Source organism: Lonchura striata, chromosome 4 (genome assembly GCF_050655825.1).
Source record: "Lonchura striata isolate lonStrDom1 chromosome 4, ASM5065582v1, whole genome shotgun sequence".
Taxonomy (NCBI): Eukaryota; Metazoa; Chordata; class Aves; order Passeriformes; family Estrildidae; genus Lonchura; species Lonchura striata.
The window spans coordinates 15,499,993-15,512,005 of record NC_140706.1 but is presented as its reverse complement, the minus strand read 5'-3'; the positions used below and the strand labels follow the sequence as shown (position 1 = coordinate 15,512,005).

General features: G+C 38.8%; 1 long non-coding RNA gene across 2 annotated transcripts in view; it reads right to left on the bottom strand.

The window, feature by feature from the left end:
* LOC146767545 (uncharacterized) overlaps positions 1 to 12,013 on the bottom strand; it is an 82,786-nt gene that overhangs the window by 58,599 nt on the left and 12,174 nt on the right. For both annotated transcript variants that reach the window (XR_014955072.1, XR_014955073.1), the window contains exon 2: positions 1 to 12,013. This exon is cut by the window's left edge and continues 45,970 nt beyond it. This is a non-coding gene — a long non-coding RNA (uncharacterized LOC146767545).

Sequence of the window (12,013 nt, the reverse complement as noted above, 5' to 3'; positions counted from 1 at the left end):
TTTATAATGTCATTAATTTTTTTTCAATAATATTTTGAGTTTAAAAATAAATACAATTGGCTGAAAATGATTCAACAATTCCTTGAAACACATTAGTCTTGGCTGCCATTCCTAAAGGAACACGAAAACTTGTGCATTTAGGGAAGTACAGACCAGTAGTTATATCTGGAACTTTGCTGGCTTTGTTACCATAAACAGAATGACAATAGGAAGGATGCTTCTACATTCTTTTCTGACTTTATTGAAAGCAATACACTGGAGAAGGCATGTGAAGGTAGGCAGCCCTTACTTCTGAAAGGGGAATATGCATCCTGGAATATATGCTTTGCATCAAAACAGTTTTAGGAACAAAAGCTATTTCCCTGCAGAGGTATTTCTGATTCTGGATTTTTTATCGTTAAGGTTTTTGTTCTTCTATTGTGATGCTGAAATGGTTAACAGCAAACTTTCGAAATGAGATTTGAAAAGCTTGATGAAGGAGCCTGATGTTTTGCCTGATTTTTCTTTTCCTCTGTGGACAAAGGCCTTGAATGTTGAAGGCTGAAAAGCTTATTATCACCAGAAAGAAATGTAAGTAAACAAGGCATTACAATAATGAATTCTACAGTACACGAAGGCAAGAACCAGTTCTGTGCAGCAAGCAGTGAAAGATATGGCTGTATCTTGGAAATTTTTCAAAAATGATAACAATAAGAGGTTTTGTCACTTCAGACATGTAAATCAAAAGGATATTTCAGAATGAAAAATGATACTGAGAGTTTCTAACCATTGACCCCAAATCAGCATTCAAAAATAGACATTAAAACTAAGAAGTTATAATCCTATGAGCACAATCAAACCTAAAGAGCTAAAAAGATTGAATTTTTAAAGTCCATTTGAAATTAGGTTGGCAATAACTACCCTTATCCAGAGGGGAAGAATTTCTGATATTCAAAGTTAAGATGTGATAAAAAGGAATAATCCAAAAATTATACCAAGAATATATTTCAAAACCAGCATTGGAAATGGTCTGATATTCCCCAAGCTTGTTCTTAAATAAACAGCAAATACAGAGGCCACACACAAAGGTAGTTTAGACTGTAAGATGCAGAGCATTTTGTTTGTAAGAAGTTAAAGAGTGCATAAGTGAAATATGAAGATTGTGTAATTTGATATTTAGGCTTTTTATAGTGTATTAACAAACTGTGCAAATGTGCCTAAAAGCAAATAAAACCAGCATCTTGGCCAAAGTGGGGCAGTAGAGTTTTGGTGGAGCAGAAGGGATGCAGTTAAAACTTACCTACTGATGGAACTTCAGTTGTTTGAAACTCCCAAGGCAGAAGAGAGTGTCTGTGTATGTGAGCAATGCCTTATAAACTCCAAAAGAACACAAAAAAGAAGGCAAAGTTGGCAACCCTTTAATGGTGAATTGAGCCTTTTGCACAGTCTGAATCATCTGTGAGGGAGGGCAAGAGCCCCTGCTGCAGCAGTGCAGCTTTTTAATGCCACTGACAGCAGGGTACTTCTGTCTTATCTGGGAAATCCTATGGGAACGAGCAGTGTCACTTCAAGAGACACATCCAAACAGCATGCAGGATTAAACCAGGCACTTGTTCCTTTCCTTACCTAAGCCTCCTCACAGACTCATATGAAGACAAGCAAACAAAAGATCAAAAGAAGATTTAAACAAAGCACACACTCAGGTGAAGTGAAACTCCACCACAGATGCAGTGAAGGTTGAATTCAGGTATTGGAACCAACTTCACTGAGATCCACACTGCATCTGGCAATGCCTGGGCCTGCAACACTGCAACTGCTTTTGTCTCACATCAAACTGGACAAGTGTGACAGATTCACAGCCTTCCCTTTGGGATTTGCCCCTTGAGTAATTTGCCAGATCCAGGTTCGCAGAGTGGGAGCACAGGAAGCTCAGGTGGCAAAACCCCTCAAATCTCAGTTCATGACTTTGTGTTCCTCTGCATCAATCTTCCCCACAAAGACAAACTCAAGACTCCACTTGACAAGCCTGATGCCTGAAAGGGCACCAGAGAAAAGGCAGAGGAGCTTCTGAGGATATTTTAGCATAGGACCTAGGCCAGGAAGTGTAGCTGAGATGATTTGATTTGGGTGAAGATGACCTTTGGGATACAGAGTTCTCCTGTATAGATGGTCATCAAAGGGTCAGCACCCAGGCTGCAACATGAAGAAGGCAATCCCAAACGAAGGATTTGTTCTCTGGGGAAAACTTTCCCTCTTGGAGGGATCAGACTGGGCTTATATCCAGGCTTGGATCACTCCTGGCTACAAGTATTTCTGTGAATATTCAAGGTCAGTGAATTCCAGTGCAAACAATGCACAGAGCAGGGTCAGTCCAAGCCTTCTCCAGGGTCAGAAGTGAGAATAACATGCCACAAACACAATAATGTTCCCCTACAAGTTCAGAAATTTCTGTATGATGTTGGGTGGCAGAACATGGCATGGTTTTATACAGCTATGGGTACTTTTGAGTAGAGCAGAAAAGTTCAGTGTGTTCTGAATTAGTATCTTCTAATCCAGATTCCCTAAAAATCTGAGATCTTTCAGTAACAGAACCACCTACCGGAAAAAACAAAGTAAAAAAACCCCAAACAAACAAACTCCCAAACAAAATAAAACAAAACCAACAACAGAATCCCTTGACCTCTTTAAGATCTACAGTAATAAAGTATATTTAGATGAATTGTGACATTAGTAAACTATGTAGACTTTTGTTAAAGTTTCTAAAAGTGGCCCAGAGTAGAGCTGAAACCTCTACTCTACAGTGAAATGTCCACTTTCCTAAAGGTCTGCCCTAGCTTCAACATGGAGCTGAACAATGGAAAAAGCAGCTCATGGTTTCAGTTAACATCAAAATTAGAATCAAGACCAAATATTTGGTTTGTGATTTGTCCCTGCTAGATCAGCTCTGCTGAAGGCAAGAAAAGTTAGATTCAGTTAACGCTCCAGCTCAGGATATATAAATGAACTAAATAAAGAAACTATGATATTTTTCAGTGATAAATAATCCACTTGGGGTTATTTTACAGATTCCATTTAATAAATCATTTTAATATAGATATGAGGTAATATTTTCAGGCCAATTTGAGTTGCTTGGTGCTGACTACCATAGGATATATATACATACATCTACACAAAATGAGGATGAACTAAGTAGACAAATCAAGTAGTATAAATATATATACTGTGAAACAAAACTTGATTATTTGCTGAAACATGTAATTAGGCATTAATACTTCATAATGTGGAAATATTTATCTAAAAATACAAAAAAAAATTATATTTTCTCTTATTATTGTTAGAGACCTAATCATATACTGCTTTCAGAGACAGGAATTGCTGCCATGAATGTTAAAACTCTTGTTTAAATAATGTGCAAGGCAAACAAAAATAACAACATAATTTTCCACATAGACCTTTTATCCAGAAGTAGTTGGTATTTAGTACACTTACTGGAAGCAATGAGATTACAGGTGATCATGCAACTTTTAGCAGTATAAGTTACTAAACTTTATGCCTTATCAGCATATCTCATGCAGGCAGAAAATTTATTGCTGTCATAATGAAAAAGCTGTTGCAATAGCCACTGGGCTGGTATATTTTTTCTCAACAAATGGTTCCTCCAGAATTTTCTACTTTTCACACACATAATTAATTCCCTATGGATTGAAGTGATTTTAGTAACTCATTGACAACATCAAAATACTTTATGTATCTAGAAGTTGAACCTGATATATGTATTAAATGACTCCATTTGGATTAAAATATAGGTAGTGAAATACAGCTTCCATACACATTCCACAATGTTCATGCTGAGTAGGTCACACAACCATTAAAGTGTTATTGTAAAACTCAAGAAGGTCTGGAGGGTTGGGAAGGGTGGTGGGGAAAGGGATGAACCAGAGTGAGAATAAACAGATCAACCTAGAAAAATGCTCAAATTCCACAGACCATAGAGACTTAGTGTATGTTATTTATCCAGAGAAGAAAATGTTATGCAGAAGTGAGGAAAAACACAGCATGATATGAAGAGAAATGGCATGGCAAATCAATTCATTCTTTGTGAAAGAAAAGGAAGCTCTAAAAGGTTGTCATTGGACAATTAATCCTAATAGAAGAATGTAAGTTTTAAGCCATGTGTCAGCCTGGTTACCTGTGGAAGCTATTGAGTGGATTGAAGACAAGAAAGCATGACATATCTGGTTTTGGGTGGCTATAATTGTACCCCTTAATTTCCAACCTAAGAATAGACTAGTGGAACAGAGAAGATTTGCTGAGCATTGGGATCAAATTAACAAGATAGATTTTTTTTTTTTTCACTAAAGACTGTACCTAGAAATATTTTCCCACAGTGGGAAATCCATTCAGCTCACAGTGAACACTCCCCTTCTAACAGAAGCTGAATCTGGTGCCTGTTTAGGTACCACCCAGAGCTCTCTAAGCTTCTTGGTACTGTCAGGATATATTTCACACCTAAAATGAACATATCTGATAGGTGCAGTCCCTGCAGGCACCTGTCTGGTGCCTGGTCTAATAGCTAATTCTGACTACCCCAGAGGATAACAGTGCTTTTTCTGCTTTTGCTTAGCTTCTCTCTCAATTTTTCATTGGCCAGAGCCTTAAATTATGCCTGTCTACTTCATATATCCTGGTTGGTTACTGCTCCATGCAGCTGCACCTGGGAAACCAAAACTCTATTAGACTGGGTGAAATACAAATATCAGCTTAAAAAAAAAAAAGAGGTTGATTCTAGCATAAGGAATTAGGCAGAAAGAGTATGCCTGAGGAGATGTAGCAATGCTAATAGATGCTTGCACATTTTATAAGACTTTCTTATAGAGTGTTTTAAAAAGTAAGCCGATTTGCCAAAGTTAGGTCAGAAGAGCTGACAAAAAAAAAAAAAAAAAAAAAAAAAAAAAAAAAAAATTAAGGTGAAAAAAAGGAATAGTGCAGATAGTGCTGACCACAGTTTGAAATCAGGCTGGTTTACCTAATCCCAGAATAGACATCAAGGCACATAGATCTAGTCTGCCTGGAAATACATACATTTGCCTTATTTGTAACAATGCAGCCTGTATTAATGTTTGTATAATAAAGTGCTAATGACTAGATAATGATCTACATGCTTTACAGCAGCAGTCCTCTACAGTTGAAGATCCTCACCTTCAGGGAAAAGAGGCCCTCATTTCCTCATATCTTAACAGTCTTGGACAAGATTTAGGCCAGATTGACTAGCTAACTATTACTGGATTTTATGTTCTTTACAAGGAATTTTGGTGTTAGGCTTCTTTCTATTACATTTATTAAATTATGTTGCTTTTTACATATTTTATTCAGTATTTTTGTTATATAAATTGATTTGCAGTGATCTGGTTTTAATATTTTCAATTAACTTCTTCTAAAATGGGTGCTTTGAAATGCTTTACTTTTTTGGACTCTGTTTCCTGGAAAGCTGCCTGTGATTTCCAGTCAGGTATGGAAGTCTTCTGTCCCTTTGAGAATATATCTTCAGTGTCTGACTCCTCCCATTCATCATCTGGTGTCTCAGATCTCTGAGATGGGAGTGTGGCAAGGGTGGCCAAGGGTGGCTACAACTTTCACCATTGCAGTATTGAAGGTGTCCCCATGTAAACCCTGAATAACCACAGCAAAGGTCCTAGAACAAATCCTTTTACCCAAGCAAGTTAGGAGAGCTGAGCTTTTCCCTAAAGACTGGATGTTGCCAGCTTTCTGGATGTCAGTTAACTCAAACATTTGGGAACCTACAGTTCTGTATCCCCAGAGTATAAAAAACACTGGTTTACTCCCCCATCCTCTTCCTTAGACTTACTGAAAAAAGTCCCTGTAGACATTTTTACTTATATAATCAACTTACGGGTTAAACTCATCAAGGAATAAAGAATAGGTATCATATCAACAATTCACTGCAGTAAATCACATTTCTTAAAATTAGAAACTTGTTAAATAGGGCCTTGATGATAATTGCTAATGTTGAGTATTTATGGTAAAGTGACACAGACTTAGTCATTAGAAAAGCAAAATTCAGCATTTTGAAACTGTGGGTTTTCACTGACTATTGAAATTCAATATGCTATCACTAGAATTATTTATTGATCTATTAAACAGTTTTACAGACCATTTCTGTATACTTGTTAACCATCTTTTATGTTCAGTCCATCTTGTACTATGACACATTTCCTGGATGAACTATAAGCAATAAATTCAATGTTTGCAACATGTTTTTGCAAAACCATAAAATCTATGGAGGTATCAAAAATAAAATTTTATAACACAGATGATGCCCAGACATTCCTTTCCCATTGAAAATCCTAAGGACTGACTTGCAGCAGACTCTAGATGAGCATTTCCCCCTGATTTCAGTAAATGCTATGAATAAATCCTCAAAGTAACTTACTGAAATATCTTGCTCATAGATGATTGCCATCTAATACCATCTCCTTTCCTGATTTAGGAACCTGTATGAGCAGAAAGCACTTGTGGGAGAAGGGAGAGCAGCTTTGCCACATACAATTGCAGTTCAGAGGAGAAGAGCAGCGCTGGGAGATACAGAGGCTGAGGCGCCTGGATTTGGGCACTTGGCTCAGATCAGGAGTGCTCCTCCAGTAGGATCCCAAGGAGTGAGGCACATCCTCCAACCATGCTCTGCTCCTGCACACAGCCCAAACTTCAATCAACATCTTCCATCCCCTGGATCAGTTTAGGATGAAATTTTCACTTGATGTAGTTAGCACAGGAACGAAGAGAGGCAGAATATACAGCATACTATTAATTAACATAAACAGAATACTTCTGCTCCAAGGGATATCTTTTATTTATTCATAATAAAATATCTCTAAGAAGCCACATTGGGAAAATATAGAACAATCAAATAACTTGCCCATGGGGGATCTGGTAGAGCTGAATTTAGGCACATTCTGTGGAACATAGAGAAGAGTATGAATCTTGGTTCTCCATCTCCCTAACGGATGCTCTAACTACCCAGCTCCTCGGGACATATGCACACAGTCTCTCCCCCACTCACTCCCTCTCCCTCCTTCTGTTTCCCGCTTCAAGCCCACCCACTGACTGTCCTCCTGTTTCCTTGCACAGACTGAGATGTTGGCTGTGGCACTGGGCAGCAGTGATAGCAAACCATATGTAAGTTTCTATATGCTAAAGAATGAAAATATTTCCTAGTTGAGTCTTGTCTTAATTGTTGTACCAGTTTTGTCAACTACAATTCTGCTATTTTTTAAAAGAATTGATAAAGTTTTCCCATTATATTTTTTGTATATTTTAACAGAAGCAACTAAGAAAGATACATATGCAACTGAAAATGTTTAGAAAATGAAAATGAAGTTTTGCACTCCAGTACCCAAATCCAGCTAATACATACTTGGACTGAGACAATTCAATTGCTACACCTTGTCTTACTTCAAAAAACTTTTGTACAATATCTCCATATGTATCTCTATTTTTTTATTAAATGACAAGAATAAAGAAAAAAAAAAGAGCTGGTGTGTAAAACCTATCCTTTTACCACATTTTTTGGAATTGAAGAACAAGATCTTCAGATGTCTATAAAAGACAGGTTGGGTATTTCACCTTTAAATGTAGTACTAAAAGCCAAAGAGAAACTCTTGCAAAAGAAAATGAGAAATGAGTCTTTGTTATGCATGTGGGTGGGTTTTCACCATGATCTGCTTTTCCTGGTCCAGTGACAACCAGGAAAGAAAGACTGGTGGCACTTAAATTCACTAGCTGGCCTTTACACTGGGACAGTGCTTAGCAGCTGGGCCAGGGAAATCAGCTGGGCTGCAGGCACATTATCTCACCCTGAAATCTGAAGCAAGGACAGCCAAGTGCACCCTGAGCTGTCCTCCACACTTGAAAGCACATGACCATTTGCCACAGCCTACAGGAAAGTATGGATATGAGCAGGTATGTGATCTTTTACTTACAACCCTGGGCAATCTTTTTGTAACCTTATATGGGTGCCAAGACCTCACTGCTTTTCTGTCAGCACACCTAGCTGCAAACTGACCAAAAATTAGTCCTCAGTATTTTAAGGGGATTAGTCCAAGGTATTTTAGCAGCAAATCTTTTCCAATAACAAGAAAAAGCATTTTATCCTTTGTTCAAGAAATATTTTCAAGCACTGCAAAAGCTAAACAAGAGAGCTCCAAAGTTTTGGGAATTCTAAGCCCTGAATTGATTAGAATTAAGCATTTATAATGAAAGAACTGATTGCCTCATTCACACTGTCTTGCAGTATTTCATGAGGTATTTGAGGGGTGTAGGTTTTAAATGAAAATATGACATTTTTAATGCAAAATTCAAAAGAGGAGTTGCAGCTAAGAAGTCTGAACTAGCAAAGTAGGCATTCTCCCTTTCTGTAATTTTATTTATAAATCCATAGTCTCTCTGGTGGGTCAGGTTTTGTTTTAATACATTTGAATATTGTGGCACATCACAAACATTATAAGATGGGGCTTAACTGCTAGAATGGAAGAGTGTTGATTTTATGCCATGCCTTGCGATAAATGTGCCTTTGTGTAAAGCAGTAAAAATTGGTAGAGATGGGATACAAGTAGCAGTAAAAAGAAAAATGTTGAGACTCTTTTAAAATACATCCTGCAGTTTAGCTATAAAGCTCCTTATTTTTAGAAAACCAGTAGAATTGTTCAGGCTCTGCCCCTGCAGTTTCAATAGCAGTCTAGTGCTTTAAAACCCTGACCTTGAAAAGAAAGCGTTTACATTGTAAATGTACTGGCAGTATGGAGACTATTCTATGACTGAGTATCCAACTGCAGCAAAAACTTCAGAAGCAGGTTTTCTTTCTTCTGAAAGGCCTAATCCATGGGGCTTTTTTTAGTGGTAAAAGCACTTGGTGCTAATTGTGACTTACTTCTAGCAGTGAACCTGCATAATTCTCAAATTTCACACAGCCAATTAATTCCCATGAATACCAGGAATCACAGACTTTGATAAGCACTTTTTGATGCTTAGATTTTCTCCAAACATAAGGGGCCTCTCAAAGCTGATTCTTGTGTCTAAAATGAAGTGTGGTTTCATAGCCTGGGGTCACACACCAGTTTATGATGCCCAGAGTACTTAAGGGATAAGCAGAAAACAATCTGTGGAGGTACCACAGGGATGAAGTGTGGCACTGGAGGGATGTGCAGCCCCCCTGCTCTTGGGCTGCCTGTCAGAGGAAGGAGGATGGAGAAGAGACAATGCACAACTGCAGGGACTCCCTGCATTGAGCCCAATTCACAGCAAATCCTTTGTAAAATGTCTCCTTGAAAAAGGCTCACTTGCCTCAACTGCTCACAAAGTTAACAGGTCCTCAGCCTTGGTCACAACCCTATTTAGGGTTCAGGGACACTTCTCTCTTGCTTCTAGAGCATAGATTTAACATTTTTGTTATGGACAAAAAACGAGCACACCTCTCCAATCTTACGATTCCCATCCTTTAAAAACAGGTTGAGTGTTCTGAGCATTAATAAACAAATCTGTTAATTTGGGCTAAAATTAAACTGGTTATTTAAAGAAATTTAACATCTGTTCTTTGACCTGAATAATCTTAAAACTACAGACTCTCTCAACTCTCCATGCAGTTAAAATTAGTCAAAAACTTGTGCACAAGCTGTACTTATAAAAATAGATTGCAATTATTGTTTTATCTAATTGTTGTAAATATGCAGGATGCAAAGAGGGTCAGGTCAACAGTTAACTCTTAAGTGGAGCTACTACAGTGATGTAGCTGGTCACCATCCTCCTCTACAGCTGGTCTTCTCCAAACCAATCTGCTAAATATGACAGGGATTCAGCTCTGGGAGGTCATGTCAAGTCTCCAGTAATAGCATATTTTTTGCACCAGTCTCACTGGCTAAATGACTGAAAGGTCTCTTAGCTGGTATTGTGCTGTGTTAATTAATTAATGGCTAAAAGGTCTCTTAGCTGGTATTTTGCTGTGTTTCAGATTTAGGATGACAATAATATTGATATGACACTGATGTTTTAGTTGTTAATGACCAGTGTCTACACCAAGTCAGTGACTTCTCACCTGCCAGTGAGGAGGGTGCAGGTGCCTGGAGCTGGAGGGGACACAGACACGACAGCTGACCCAAATGAACCCAAGAGATATACCATATCATAGGCATCATAGGAACCAGGAGGAAGTTGGCTGCGGGCACCTGCTAGGGGCCTGGGTGGGCACTGGTCAGTGAGTGGTGAGCAATTGCATTGTGCAGAGCTTGTTTGGTATATCCCTTTATCATTATTACTATTTTTCCCCTGCCTTTCTATCCTATTAAACTGTCATTATCTCAGCCCATGAGTTGTACCCTTTTTCCAGGTCTCTCCAGATCTCACTGGAGGAGGGTGACAAAGCAGCTGGGTGGTGTTTAGCTGCCTGACAGATCAAACTGCAACATGCTGCACCAATAGCAGATCCCTTCAAGTTGCAGTGGTACCATGACTGTGTTAAAGAAGCCTTACGAATGCTGGGCAAGATCTAGAAATTTCATTAGTTAACCCTGCTACACTGGATGAATAGCTGATAAAATCATTAAAAATTAAAACCCAACAATTGTGGGCATGTTCCATGAATTTGTATTAAATATGATATAATCATGACCTTCTAGAGCAGTGTTGTGATATTTTGATATTGGGCCATCCTTAAAAAGCTAGTGAGGCAGTAGTTATTGCTATACAGGCTCTGAAGCCTGTCAAACATCCTCAGCACTCTGTGTTATGCTTCTTAAGCAAATAATTGGTACACTCTTCACATCACAGCTGGACAGTTTAATACAGAGTTGGTCATATTCCAGTGTCAATGGCAGCTTGATAGTTATGTCCAGGGACTCCATTTCACAAGATAAATAATCAGGTCACTGTACACTGCTTGATACACATTCAATTGAATCCTACCTGCAAGAATTTATCAAATGAAGCCAACAAGACAATGTCATTCTAGCAGTTGATATCCTGAAGTAAAATAGTGTCAACTCAAAGGTCCATCAAGCAGTCAATGAAGACCTCAAAAAAATAGCAGAAGGTCACAGCCTTGCCAAATAAACCCACCTTGTTAGCAGTGAAAGCACAAAATAACTATGCATTTTTAAGGTTTAATAAATAAACCAGGGCAGTCAGTTTGGGAGTTAATTTTCATTTAAAAGGTTATCTTGAATAAAAGTAATGCTCTATTCTTCTGATCTCAGTAAAATAGAAGATCCTTTATACTCTTGAAGTACTTAAAGCTGTGAGAGACTGTGTCCTATCCTCTATCATAGTGTTGTAGGATTAACAACTGTTTCCCCTCCTTAAACATTGTTTTTAGAATTTTTTCTGTAGAAAATTTCATGGACACTGTGAAAAACTTCTCATTCAAAATGGTTGCTCTTTCCTTAATGGAAGTGACTTCTGGTACGAAGTTGCATCTATACTCTGCTGAAATTACCAGAGTCAGAATGGAGCCCACCAGACTCCCTGCCCTGGCTCTCTGAGGGCATATTTATGGGTATGGGATTGGTTATAGCTGAGCTCCCAGTGTCCAAAAATGAAACACTCGGGCTGCCCATCAGTCCCAGCTACCTTTGTAGCATATGGTATGAGGTACAGGCTGAGTGCCTTCCTAGGAAAGATGCCAAGAAATGCAGTCTGCAGGCTGTGAGCCAGCCCATGGCAGCAGCAATGCAGAGCAGCAGCCTGGTCATCCTGCAGCTCAGCCTGCAGACACCACCAGCACAGCCCCAGCCCTCGGCAAGGGGCAGAGGCAGCCAGGATTCCAGTCTTACTTACCCTGCTCTTCCCTGGCCGCTTTGAGGCATGCAGGGCTGGTGAGCAGAGAGCTTATGATGAAAAAGCAGAGCAGAAGAAGCTTATATCAGAGGCCTTCTGAGAAGAACAGCATGTTTCCATTGTTCTTCCTGCAGCTGAGATCACAGGCTTCTCTTAATGAAAGTAGCTGCTGGCTATATTCTTAATGGCAACA